Source organism: Prunus dulcis, chromosome 1 (genome assembly GCF_902201215.1).
Source record: "Prunus dulcis chromosome 1, ALMONDv2, whole genome shotgun sequence".
NCBI classification, from domain to species: Eukaryota; Viridiplantae; Streptophyta; class Magnoliopsida; order Rosales; family Rosaceae; genus Prunus; species Prunus dulcis.
The window spans coordinates 13,174,602-13,189,003 of NC_047650.1; the positions used below are offsets into that span (position 1 = coordinate 13,174,602).

The window sequence follows — 14,402 nt, forward strand, 5'->3', positions numbered from 1 at the left end:
AGGATATAAAGCTTGTCCAATATGCGGCGATGATACACCTAGTCACAGGTTGAAAAATGGCCACAAAATTTGTTACATTGGGCATAGAAAATGGTTACCAATCAATCATCCATATAGGAGGCAGCGTGCAGCTTTTAATGGGAAACCTGAATATGGCATACCTCCCGAGCCATTAACCGGAGAAGAAGTGCTGCATATGGTTGAAAATGGTGGCAGAGTTTGTTGGAAGAAGAAATCAATATTCTTTGATCTCGAGTATTGGAAATACCTTCCTGTGAGGCATGCCCTAGATGTTATGCACATTGAGAAGAATGTTTTGCGATAGTATCATTGGTACATTGCTGGAGATCCCTGGAAAAAATAAAGATGGGATTGCTGCTCGATTAGATTTATTGAACATGGGGGTCAAAACTGATTTGCAACCCCAGTATGGAGAAAAACGTACTCGTTTGCCTCCTGGGCCTTGGAATTTGTCAAGAGCAGAGAAGAGAGAGGTTTGCAATTCTTTCTATGGTATGAAGGTCCCTGAAGGTTATTCTTCAAATATTAAAAATCTTGTATCTTTACAAGATTCAAGACTTCTTGGCCTTAAATCACATGATTGTCATACCTTAATGCAACAATTGCTCCCTGTGGCAATTCGTTATGTTTTGGAGAAGCCTGCAAGGTATGCAATAACTCGTTTGTGCTTCTTCTTCAATGCTATATGTGCAAAAGACTGTTGATGTTTCCAAGCTAGATAAGTTGGAAGAAGATGTAGTAGTTACTCTGTGTTTGCTTGAGAAGTACTTTCCCCCTTCATTCTTTGATATCATGGTTCATCTAGTAGTACATCTTCTCAGAGAAGTTCGTCTATGTGGGCCAGTATATTTTAGGTGGATGTATCCGTTTGAAAGATATATGAAAGTCCTGAAGGGGTATGTTCAGAATCGTACTCGTCCCGAAGGTTGCATTGCTGAGCGGTATATAGCTGAAGAAGCGGTAGAGTTTTGTACTCAGCATTTATCTGATGTTAGTACGGTTGGAGTGCCTTCAAGCCAAAAGATGGGAGTTTCAAAGCCATTATCAGGTTGCACAGTGAGCGTAGTTGATCGGGACCTGTTGAATCAAGCACATCTATATGTCTTGGAGAATACGGAGGAAGTCCTACCTTATATCGAGTACGTATGAGTTTTATTCTTTAAGTTTCCATTTTAAATTATTTCTTATGTTTATCTTATATATTTGGGACCGTAATGCTTGAATTTTTCGTGTCATGTAGGCAACATATGATCCACATCAAGGCTGCTTATCCAAAATTTAGAAAGAGAACAAAGTGGCTGCAGGATAAGCACAATAGCACTTTCATTCAATGGCTACGCTTCAAGGTATATGTTGTTGAATAACATATTTCTCTTTTAATTTTCTTCTTATTTCTATGTTAGATTGAATTAAGATTTGATTAATTTGCAGGTTCAAAGTGAACTTGGGGAAGACAATCATGGCGTATCAGAAAATTTAAGGTGGCTAGCAGCTGGTCCAAACATGGCAGTGCCATTATATAGGAACTATCTTATTAAAGGTATTAAATTCAATATCAAGGCACAAGATGATGTGCGGACAACTCAAAATAGTGGAGTTTATTTACTTGCACATACCATGCAAGTTGCTAGTGCCAAGGATAAAAACCCAATTCTCTCAAATATGGGTTTCAATGGTGTCATTCAAGAAATTTGGGACCTTGACTACCAAAAGTTTACAATCCCAGTCTTTAGGTGTGATTGGATAGATAGTTCTGGTCTTGTAATCGACGAACTTGGATTTACCCTTGTAGATTTGAGTAAAATTGGACATAGGAATGACCAATTTGTTTTGGCTTCTCAAGTCAAACAAATTTTTTTTGTTGACGACCCGATGCATCGTGGTTGGTCGGTAGTGTTATCAATGCCTAATAGAGAATATAATGATGTTATTGGTGATGAAGTCTTATGTGATGTGATAATTGAGTGTGAGCCATTTACTAGAGGGATGCCAAATGTTGACACATTTGATGAATTGGTGGGTGAGTTAGGTGGTCAAAATATTCGAGGTGGGTGTGAAGATATATGGATTGAATGATGCTTATGTAATTGGCAGTGTATGACATTATTTTTGTAATATATTGTAATGTGATTTCTTCACTTTCATTATACAGGTTTTGGCCACAAAACAATCAGTGCAAAAAATACTGGTTCCCGATTACATCATTATATTCTGCATAAAAAACGACGTCTGTTCAAATAAAACACGACGTTATGGTGAACCATTTATTCAGCATATTTACCGACGTCTTAAAGCAACGTAACAATGAAGAACCCCGACGCTATTGTGAAGCAATTATCCAGGATATCACGTCGGGGAAGGATTAAGAACCGCCATGTAATTCAAAATAACACGACTCCAATCCCATAATACCGACGTCTAAAAAACGAGATAAATAATATGAACGTTAAAAAATACGACGTCATCATACATTTTCCACGTCGCAAGTTCTTTTATAAGCGAAGAGGAACGAAATGAATTCCGACGGTAATTCATTATAACCGCCGTCTAATATCAATTAAACGACGTTATTTGTAATACGGCTCTCATCATAATCAACACCGTCTATATGTTTTGTAATACGACTCTCATTTATTTGGAACCGGCGTTGTTTAGAAGTTCAACGTCGTCTACATTAATAAGTGCGGCGTGAGTAATGAATACATATAAATACAACGTCGACTATATAAATGCCACCGACGTTGTTTCGCATTTCAGCGTCAACTATATAAATACATACGTCGTAAATAATGACACTGACAACTATTTCCACGTCATCTTTTTTAGAAAAATCGAAGTGGAAAATTTATTTCACGACGGTTGTTTGTAAATAAGAGGCGTAGTAGATTTCAATAACGTCGTCTTCTCATGTATTTAAAGACGTCATATTTTTTCTTGTCGTGAAAATTATATTTAGCGGCGTAGTGTTTTAGTTGTCGTCGTTGTATGTCTATCTTGCGGCCTTGTTCTTTTAATATGTGTCATATTTTTTCTTTTTAACGACGGTGATTTGTTTGAGTTGGTCGTCTATTCTCATCCTCGACTATTTTTTAAAATTTTAGCAGACTAAACACGTCTGTTTTTATTTGTTTTCGACGTTTTTTTATTTAACAACGTCTAATATTTATCGTCGTTGTTTGTTTCTGAAAATAGGGCGTATAAATTTTGTAATACGACTCTCATATATTTGTAACCGACGTTGTTTCGTTGTTCAACGTCTACTCTATAAATACATACGACGTAAATAATGACACTGACAACTATTTCCACGTCATCTTTTATAGAAAAATCGAAGTGGAAAATTTATTTTCCGACGGCTGTTTTTATATAGGCGACGTAGTAGGAATCAATAACGTCGTCTTCTAATGTATTTAAAGGCGTCATATTTTTTATTGTCGTGAAAATGATATTTAACGGCGTCTTATTTTAATTTTCGTCGTTGTATGTCTATCTTGCGGCCTTGTTCTGTTAATATGTGTCATATTTTTCCTTTTTAACGACGGTTTTTTTAGAGAGTTGTTCGTCTATTCTCATCCTCGACTGCTTTTTTAGATCTTTTTGCAGTACAAAGACGTCGTTTTGTATTTGTTGATGGCGTTGTATATTTTAACAACGACGGTGATTTAGCGTCGTGGTTTATGAGGGAAAAGATGACGGTGGATTCCATGACCATTGAAAAACCGAATACACGATGGTGATTTACCGTCGTCTTTTTGCTTTTTTTTAGTAGTGTAAATTCAAACATTCATATAATAACCTTTAAAGTTGAATGCGTAACACAAGAATTAAAATTAAATAATACTTACATGAAGGGACTCGGCCAACTCATTCCCAGATCGAACATAAACGTCGCCAAAGACGTCGATCTTTGGGAATTTGGACCCCCCTACAAAAGAAGAAAAATATTAGTACGAAAAAATAAATTAAGAATAATGAAATATTAAAAATTAAATAAAAATTATTTTATTATTACCTGCCGCCGTGCATCCATCCTATAGTAGAAGGGCCTGGAACCCGAATGATGGAGAAGAGTCTTCTTCTTCCTATTGCCCTAATTGACTTTGGCTTTATTCTGTTATACAAAAAACAAAACTTATTAGTTGAAATTGAAATTAAATATAAAAAATTAAAAAAACATTAGTAAGAAAATAAACATTAGTAAGAAAAACATTAGTAAGAAATTGAAATTAAATATAAAAAATTACCACAAAAGCGGGCGCCTGAAAATGAGCGCAGAGCCACGCCCAACTATCCTCCCGCCCCTCAAGCTCTTTTGGGCAACCCTCTTGAAGAGTGACTTGCGGATCATCGAACGCCTCAAAATGGTGGTGCAAGTCGCTCTTCCACTGCTTGTACCTCTCAGAGAAGAGTCTGTTGACGTACGCCAACGACTTTTCGTCAAGGTCCTCCAAGTTGTAGTTCGTCTGCAATAAATTAATTACATACATTTAAATAATAGAAATATAAAGTTTGAAAGAAAAAGAATTAAAAGGCCTACATACCGACAACTGGCCGCGAACCTCCGTCTTGGTCTCGTCAGGCATCACCTTCCAAGACTTCCATTGCATCGGGCAATGGCTCCGAATGACATGACCAATGTCGTGGGCCAAGGAGCTATGCAACTCCGCCGTCAGTGCAGCCCGATGTCGCTCGTCGTACCCGATGTTGATACGACTGTTGGTCACCCGGGTGACCTTCGCCGTCTTCAACTGCCGACACGGCCCTCGGGTGTTCTTCTTGGCTGCAAAGAAAGATGACATGAATGTTAAATAAATAACAAATTTAACAATAAAATACACACACACACACACACACACACAAAAACAAACACAAAAATAAAAATAAAAATAACTGGAGAAAAAGGAAAGTTATACCTGGCTGTGACCCCGAGGCATCATTGGATGTGGTGCTGGCGGGCCGATGATGCGGCCTGGAGCTAACAGGCTGCGCCACTGATGAAGCTGATGAAGCAGGCGCCTGGGACCCCGCAGGACCAACTGCCAAGTGGTCCATCAGTGCTGGCGCAGTGGCAACATCTGTCGGCTGAGCCGGGGGCTCTGAACTCTGCGTAGTCTTCACTGCCCTACGACGTCTAATCAGGTCTGATATCTGCACAATTTCATTAATACACATACAAATTAATAAAGTATACGAATATTTGAAAGCACATACAATTTTATTCAGATTCTTGACCTAGGCTTTGCGAGTTCGGAGCATCCGGGACTCCGATCCGCGATTCGTCGAATCCTAGACGATCCAAGAAATACAAGATACACCATACGTGAGTTTGAGTTCGATCCAACGGTCCGAACATAACAAACCCAAAAATCTCACCATAGGCAAAATCCGTTCGAGACTCAAACGGTAACCAAATTCCAATCCGAAAACACCTATGCGCTCATGACAACTAGAGGATTGCACTAGGACCCAATGCATGACTGCTACAGTAACCCACGCGCCGCCACACGCGTCGGCAGCGCGTGGGTGTCCAAAGCGATACCAATCGCCGGAAAATTCTAAAAACTAAGGGCCAAGGTTCCTACCCGAAGTTCAAAACATCAATTGGAGCCACTTTTGTTCTCGGACCTACCTCGAAAAATGGCCAGAAGTGGCCGGAATTGAAATTCAAAAACCAACCGAAACTTAGGGTTTCAAATCCACTGTCCTATTGCAACAATTTCAGAAATCCTACTCAACCATCAGCTAAAACATCAAAAATAGGACAGAAATCATACCTCATGTGTCGGATTTGGTCGTCGAAGGAGAAAGAACGACGATGGGGCAGATTCGGTGAGAACCGAGGAAATTGCGGCGGCTGGCTCGACGGTGACGGCGGGGAAGCTCTGGGGTACCACCGTTGTGGCGGCGCGGTCCAAAATCCACTGGGGTCGGAGGCTACTCTGACGGTGGAGAGGGAGAGAGACGGTTGTGAGTTTAAGCAATCTAGGGAAGAAGGAGGCCATCGAGTGGTTCCTGAAATTTTATTCATTTTTGCGCGACGAAGAAAAAAAAGCGTCACGCAAAAAATTTTAACTGACTCTTGCGCGACGAAACAATTATAAGTTCCGTCGCGCAATGTCGTTAATCCGCCAAAATTTGGTATAACAGTAGTTTTTGCGCGACGCATGACATTGTGTTTCGTCGCACAATGTTGCCAATCCGCCATAATTTGGGACTTCGGGTTTAGCAGGAGAGAAACTTGCGCGAAGCATGACATTGTAATTCGTCGCGCAATGTTGCCAATCCGCCAGAATTTGGGACTTAGGGTTTAGCGGGGGAGATTGAAAACTTGCGCGACGCATGATACTGTATTTCGTGGCGCAAAGTTGCCAATCCGTTAAAATTTGGGGCTTAGGGTTTAGCCGGCGAGACTGAGAACTTGCGTGACGCATATGTAGAGCGTCGCGCAAAAACTCGCAAATTTTTTTTACTAAGTATCCAAGGAGGAAGAGGGTGAAAGGTGAAAGAGCTGGCTGAGATTGCGCGACGAGTATGTACAGTGTCGCGCAAAACTCGCAAAAATTTTTCACTAAGTGTCCAAGGAGGAAGAGGGTGAAAGGTGAAAGGGCTGGCTGAGATTGCGCGACGAGTATGTACAGCGTCGCGCAAAACTCGCAAAAAATTTTCACTAAGTGTCCAAGGGGGAAGAGGGTGAAAGGTGAAAGGGCTGGCTGAGATTGCGCGACGACGAGACTTGATTTCGTCGTGCAAGACTGTTCACTGCAGGCTTTGTGTGACCAAAGAAACTTTGTCGTCGCGCAATGTTGTAAGAACACCAAAATTTTCAGTTTAGGGTTTATTGTAGAGAGATTGCGCGACGAATATGAGACACGTCGCGCAAGTCAGCTTTCTGTAAACGTGAAATTTTTTTTGACTAAGTGTTGAAGGAGGAAGGGGGTGAAAGGGCTGGCTGTGATTGCGCGACGACGAGGCATGAGTTCGTCGCGCAAGACCGTTCTCTACAGGCTTTGTGCGACCAAAGACACCTATTCGTCGCGCAAACCCTATACACTAAACACTAAACCCTAAACCCTAAACCCTAAACCGCGGAAACCCTAAACCCGAAACTAGTTTTCATGATCCAACAGGCAGTCTTGTTTTTTTATACTTCGAAATCGTATACGCCGAAAATCGGAAAAAACAAACATTAAGAGATCAAGTAACGGGACAAAACTTTTCGACGGTTCTAAATGAAAAGTCATGATTTAACGGTTATTTTAGCTCTGATTTTTATGATTTTTTACAGCTACTTTTCTTGACCCTATATGAATACAATTACTGAATTTGATCTTCAATTTAAGATGTTTACACTAGGGTCATACGACATAATCTTATGTTATATTTAACGAAAGTATAAGTAAACTATTCATTGTTGGTGAATATATGGTTTTGATGGCAAACGCATTCTACGAAAGTAGTTTCAGTAATCCAGCCGTCAAACTTGTTTGTTTATACTTCGAGATCTTAGACCCCAAAAAGCGGAAAAAAAAAACATTCGGAGATCAAGTAACGGGACAAAACTTTTGAACGGTTATAAATGAAAACTCATGATTTAACGGTTATTTTAACTCCGATTTTGATGAATTTTTACAGCTACACTCCATGACCCTATATGAATACAATGAACTAACTCGATCGTCAATTTCAAATATATATGTGTATATATAATATATTATAAAATAATATATATTTGCGCGACGAAAGTAAGCTTTTCGTCGCGCAAACTTTCATCGCGTGACGGATGATACTTTGTCGCGCAATGTTTTAACTTTACGCGACTAGTGTATTGTGGGTCGCGCAAACTTTGCACGACGAGGTTTACTTCGTCGCGCAAGGGTTTTCATTTTTGAAAAATGTTTGGTGTCAATAATTTTCAAACTTTGTATGAAAAAGGTTTGGATATATTTATTTATCAATGTTTTATAACAAATTTTGTATCATTTTCATTTTGTAAACGTGTTTTGTCAAAAAAAAAATTAAAATTTATTATTAAAAGGGTTTGGATATATTGATTTACCAATGTTTTATAACTAAATTTATTTGAATAATGTTTCAGTTGTCCACATATATAAGGTTTGGATATAACAACTACATATATTCAAACATTTGTATTACACAAAGTCTGTACACTAACATAATAAAATTACAAAAAATTTAATTATTCATCATCTGAACTATAATAACTTTCGTTATCGTCGCTATCATCACTTTCGGTCTCCCAATCCTCCTCCTCCTCCTCTACTATAACTACATCATCTTCGCTGCTCGGGCCCACTGCAACATCGAATCTTGGAAGATCCCCGAGGTCAATTGTAATTGACTGAATCGGTATTTCGATTGAAGACACTCCTTGTATTTGAAACGGTTCTTGTATAACATGTGTATCTCGAAGTGTTTCCGCATCATTTTCCATTGAAGATTCTAAACGTTGGTCAGCCACATTGTCGACGTCGTTGTCAGTTGGGTCTAGTTCTGGTATAGCATACACGTTCCTATGATCCATCTTCTGAACAACTTTCCAACTGCTCCCGGCTTTAGGGTCATCTAGATACACAATTTGTGTTGCCATGTTTGCCAAAATGTAAGGGTCGTCATCATACCAAGTTCTGTTAATGTTCACAGATAGTAAGCCATGGTCGATTTTAACACTTCCCGGCCTATTTGGGTTGCTATCAAACCATCGACACTTAAACATGATCACTTGGTATCGATCTTTGTAAAGCAATTGAACGACAGTTGTGAGTTTGCCATAGAAATCAATGTTCGTACTTTCGCCTCCACCTGGGACATGGACACCGCTGTTTTGCGTACACAACTTGTCATCTCGTGCAGCCCCCAAAAATTTAACGCCGTTAATATAACAACCCGAAAACAATTCAGCGCGAATCGGGCCGAAGGCCAAGTTATATAACTCATCACTGTAAGTGGGGGAATTCGATGATTTCAACTTATTCACCTAATATAATACAAAACCATTCACATGTTAGTCTGACAAAATTAAATACTACAATTTATATTTGTCAAATACAAAACACTTATAACTTACAGAATCCAAAAACCATTGTGGAAACAATTCACGTTGTTTCTGGGCAACTAAATGTGATGGATGTTCTCGCTTCATCATCTCTTCATGCTCATCTAAGTATGCCATTATCTCATCACAATTGTTCAGTACGAACCAATGCGCTACTTCCATGTCATTTCTAGAAAACGACTCTCCTCGTCCAGGATCTCCAAAGGGCCGTGCGCTTTGGGCAAAAACAGAAAGTTTTTCCTTTCTCATACCTCCGTCGTTATTGCGCTGAGGACGATTGAAAGCCGTCTCCACATCTTTTAAATACATTCCACAGAAAGTAAGCGACTCATATTGAACCCAAGCCTCTATAATTGATCCTTCGGGCTTCGCCCTGTTGCGTACACTTTTTTTCAGCTCTCCGAGAAGCCTGTCAAAATAAAAAGATATGATACAAATTAGCAAGCCTGTGATAATGATGCATACACAAACGATAAGGATTATATACATTTCTATTGGATACATTCAGCGATAGTTGACAGGACTAGCAAGCAATGCCTCTTCTGGCAAGTGAACCAACACGTGCATCATACTTGTGAAGAAAGCTGGAGGAAATATCAACATACTGCAAGATATTGTGCTAAGCTCCATACCATACTTAATTTTTGCGTCAAATACTTTGCGAGCCTCCTCTGTCATCCTTACTTGGCAGAGAGCATCCAAAAGTGTTCTCAACGTTATAGCATCAGGTAAGATCCCTCGACCTACCATTTCATCAAACAACCTTGTGGCTTCTCCTGATTGAGCTGTAGGGCACATGCCATGTATTAAACAGTTGTAAGTGACAACGTCAGGTTTTAGGCCTCCTTCAGCCATTAGCTCTAGCACAGTGAGGGCTTCATTGGTCCTTCGGTCCTTGCGAAGATATTTTATAACAATGTTAAGGGTTACAACACCTGGTGGGATTCTTTCACCCATCATTTTATTCAACAACTTTGTGGCTTCTCTCCATTGGCCAGACTGGCACAATCCATTAATTAAGGAGTTGTAAGTCACAAGATTAGGCATTTGATCTCTACGGGTCATTTCTTCCACAAGATTAAGTGCCTCTACCGTTTTCCCTTGATTGCAGAAAGCATCCAACACAGCATTGAATGTTACAATATCAGGCAAGGAACCACAATCAATCATGTTTTGAAATAACTGTGCGGCTTCTTCCCATTTGCAACATTTGCATGAAGCAGAAATTAAGGAATTGAAAATGACAACGTCAGGATTTATGCCTTTCCCAGTCATGTCTTCGAACAGAGCAAGCGCTTCTTGAATTCTTTCTTCTTTGCAAAGAGCACTGATTAGAACACCGTAGGTATATACATCTGGTGGAATTCCGCTGTCAACCATGCAAATCAAGAAGCTCTTGGCTTTTTCCCACTTGCCTGATTGGCACAATCCATAAATTAGAGTATTGTAGGTGACAACATCTGGGTATTCTTTCTCTTCAATTTTCCGGAACAACTCCACTGCCTCAGACAGGGCGCTATTCTTGCAAAGCCCTTGAAGCAAAGCATTCAGGGAATAAGCATCAGGCTCAAGACCATATTTAAAGGTAAGTGCTAAGACAGAGAAACCCAAGTCCACCCTGTTCAGACGGCACAAGCAATTCATGAAAATATTCATTGCAGTGACATCAGGTTGGAATTGACAACCCATCAACTGTTTATACATAGATACTAGGGCAGAATATTGCTTCATCTTGTAAAGTGCCCCAAACAAACATTTAAAAGTCCAATTAAAGGGAATGGGTTTCGTTTGAATCATGGAATTGAAGTAACCCAATGCTTCCTCTGACTTAAGTGTTCTAGATTTGCACCGTGTTTGAATCAGTCTCCATATCACTAACATTATTATCAGCATCAGAATGAAATTCACTTCTTTTCAGCAGAAAATGAGTGATAAAAGAACGATTACCTGGTCGTGTGCTTGTGGTTAGCATCCTCATCTTCATCCGTATCATTGTCAGTCTCAGTTCAATATGGCGTGGACATCTGAGTTCGTGGGAGGGACATTTTGCCGAGGCTTTTCTTTGGTGTTGTTTAGGCCTGTAATTTGGCCGGAACAGAAACAAAGATGAGAAAATAAAGAAATAGGGAATTGGAGTTGGGATTTGGCATTTGGGCTGCTGCGAAATGGGCTGGGAATAAGAGTTGCACAATTAAAAATGTTATACAATTTTTATTATGTTAAAATTAACTAACAATGAATGCACTTGTTTAAATTATGATTTTTTATTTATTTATTTGTAACCAAAAAAAGAAGATACACATATATAGGTACATAAGTATACATGCGTTTAATGGAAAAATAATTTGTGATATGTCTATTTGTTCATTCTTAAAAATAAAATAAAAAAATAAAAAAATTGTGTTAGTCTTGCTCTAGACAAGCACACATGAAATAGATACACATATATAGAATACATAAGTATACATGGGTTTTTGTTATATAGTATGTTTGTATATGATAACCACACACATGAATTTATGTAATATTCAAACAAACATGATAGCCCAAAAAACCTAGTCTCAAAGTAATATATCTATGTTTAGTATACATGTATATATGAATGTTTGTATGGTGGAGGGCACTTGAATATAACAAATAAGAAATGATATATATAAACTAAAAACAATGCAATTAAAATTATAAATCATAAAATATTATTATAAAGTCGGAATTTTTCAGAAAAAATTGGAAAGATCATATCGGAAAGGGTTCGAAGAATTTCAGAAATTTTCGGATCGGAATTTCGAAATTTTTAAAATTTACAAATACATTCCGATTTCTATATGAATTTTATCAGAAATTTCAGATTTCAGCACTTTCGAATATCGAATGTATCGGAGTCCAATTTTTGAAAATTTTCGATGCGGAATCAGTCGGAATCAGATTCTAATCCAATTTACAACCCTACAATGAAGAGATGGCAGATGTAGGCTGTAGCCAGTGCATTGGAGGAGAGTGGGGCCCTCTTCATATGGGCCATGAGGGCCCTAATGAAAGGAACGGATGTTGATGAAGAGGATCAGAGCATGATCCCACATGGGTTCGAAAATCGTGGCCTCGTGATTAAAGGGTGTGCCCCGCAAAATGAAATACTGAGGCATCGGGCTTTTGGATCACATTTGACTCACTGCGGTTGGAACTCAGCATTGGAGGGGGTTCTTGTAAGACCCGTGTCTTGGGGAAACAAGAATGGTGAGCAATTCCACATCGCTTGAGGAGGGAAAGGTGAAATGTCTTATATGTGTGGGCACTTCTCTTCCTATCAAGAGGATTTTTGGGCAAGATAGCATAAGCTTGAGCCCAAGAACAAAACCGAGAGAGAGGAGGCCCAAAGCGGACAATATCTTGCTGGGGAGTCGGGTTGTGACAAATAGTATTGAAGCTGGACCCCGACCGGAAGTGTGCCAATGAGGATGCTGGGCCCCAAGGGGGGTGGATTGTAAGACCCGTGTCTTGGGGAAACAAGAACGGTGAGCAATCCCACATCCCTCAGGGAGGGAAAGGTGAAGTGACTTATATGTGTGGGCACTTCTCTTCCTAGCAAGAGGCTTTTTGGGCAAGATAGCATAAGCTTGAGCCCAAAAACAAAACAGTGAGGGGGGAAGCCCAAAGCTGACAATATCTTGCTATGGGAGTCTAGTCGTGACAATTCTGGGTGGGATTTTGTTGGTTGCATAGCCCATGCAAGCTGACCATTATTATGACAAGTTGACAACACCAAGCTTCTGGTGGATGAGCTTGGCGTGGCCATCAAGGCTTGTGAGGGATTGGGGACAATTGCTTACTCAGTGACTTTAAGCAAGGTCTTGGCCGAGTCTTTAAATGGGAAGAGGCCCAAGAGGGTTCAAGTGATGGAGTTGAGGAAGAAAGCTTTGGATGCCGTTAAAGAAGGAGGGAGTTCTTGCAATCACTACTACATTTTATACTTTGCGCGACGAAGAGCATTTCGTCGCGCAAAATACATTGTAGTCACACAAATTTTAATGTGACAGAAACTTCGTCGCGCAGAATCCGTCGCGCAAAGATCGTGAAGAAAGACTTTGCGCGACCAAGTTTTTTCATTGGTCGCGCAAAGTGACTTTGCGCGACGAAAGAATAACGGTCGCGCAAAGTAACTTTGCGCGACGAAAAAATATTGGTCGTGCAAAACTTTGCGCGACGAAACACATTGGTCGCGTAAAGGTTTGCGCGACGAAAAATATTCGTCGTGCAAAGTTTTGCGCAACGAAACACATTGGTCGCGCAAAGTTTTGCGAGACAAAAAACATTGGTCGCACAAAGTCTCAAAAAAATTTATAAAAAATAAAAAATTCCCGCGTCCCGTTTTTGGTACCCGCCCACATTTTTAGAGTTTTGCGCGATGAATATTACAAAATATTTTGTCGCGCAAGGTTTTTGACTTTTTGTTTTATTATTTCTTTAATATTAATTTATTTATATTAATTTATTCAAATTTTTAATTTTTAAATGTAATTTAATTGTATGATTTTTTTTTAAATCACTTTAATTTAAATTGACATTAATTTAATTATATTAATCTTTTCGAATTTTTACTTTTTAAATTTAATTTAATTGTAAGATTTTTCTTAATTACTTTAATTTAAATTGACATATTCAAAATAAAATTACATATTCAAAATAGAGATCAAATTATCCAATAAATATATATATAATATTTAAAATGTACACATAAATTAACAAAGTACAATAATAAATTCCTAATACAAGCGTATTGTGGTGGTAGTAGTGGATGATATATTTTGATAGCTTCCTAATCCTCAACTTTAGCCATCAAAGTCTCGGTGATTACCTACACAAAAACAAATATGGTCAAATAACAACAACAACAAAAAAAAGAATCCATAATCTCCCCTAAAATTGTTATACCACAAATTCAACCCAAACTTCAGTCTCTCCCCTTTACTCAACCCTAAACCCTACACAAACTCAAAACTAACTCCAAAAACACATATTAATGAAAAAATTTAAAATTTGGAGAGAATATACATTTTGGCAAGATTGAGAGTGAGTGAGAATGAGAGGGAGAAGTGAGTGTGAGAGAATTAGATAAGATAGTGATAGAGAGATGAGAGATTGAGAGACAATGAAAAGATAGATGAGAGAGTGAGTAAGAGTGAGAGATAGTGAAGAGAGAGATGAGAGATTAAGTGAGAGGAGTGAGTGTGAGAGAAAGGGTGGGATTTGGGGAGAGGGAAAAAGAGAGGAGAGGTAAGAGTAGAGAAAGAAATTGAGAAAATGGTGGAGG

At 39.0% G+C, this 14,402-nt stretch overlaps 1 pseudogene across 1 annotated transcript in view; it reads right to left on the reverse strand.

Annotated features, from left to right (window-relative positions):
• The window catches only part of LOC117614403, a 27,898-nt pseudogene extending 16,731 nt beyond the window's left edge, over window positions 1-11,167 (reverse strand). Inside the window, exons 1-3 of the transcript XR_004583869.1 lie at window positions 9,649-11,167; window positions 5,395-5,450; window positions 4,935-5,169 (exon numbers count right to left, since the gene is read on the reverse strand). The product of XR_004583869.1 is annotated as a pentatricopeptide repeat-containing protein At1g62720-like (transcript). The remainder of the gene's footprint in view (window positions 1-4,934; window positions 5,170-5,394; window positions 5,451-9,648) is intronic.
• Window positions 11,168-14,402: the final 3,235 nt, after the last annotated feature.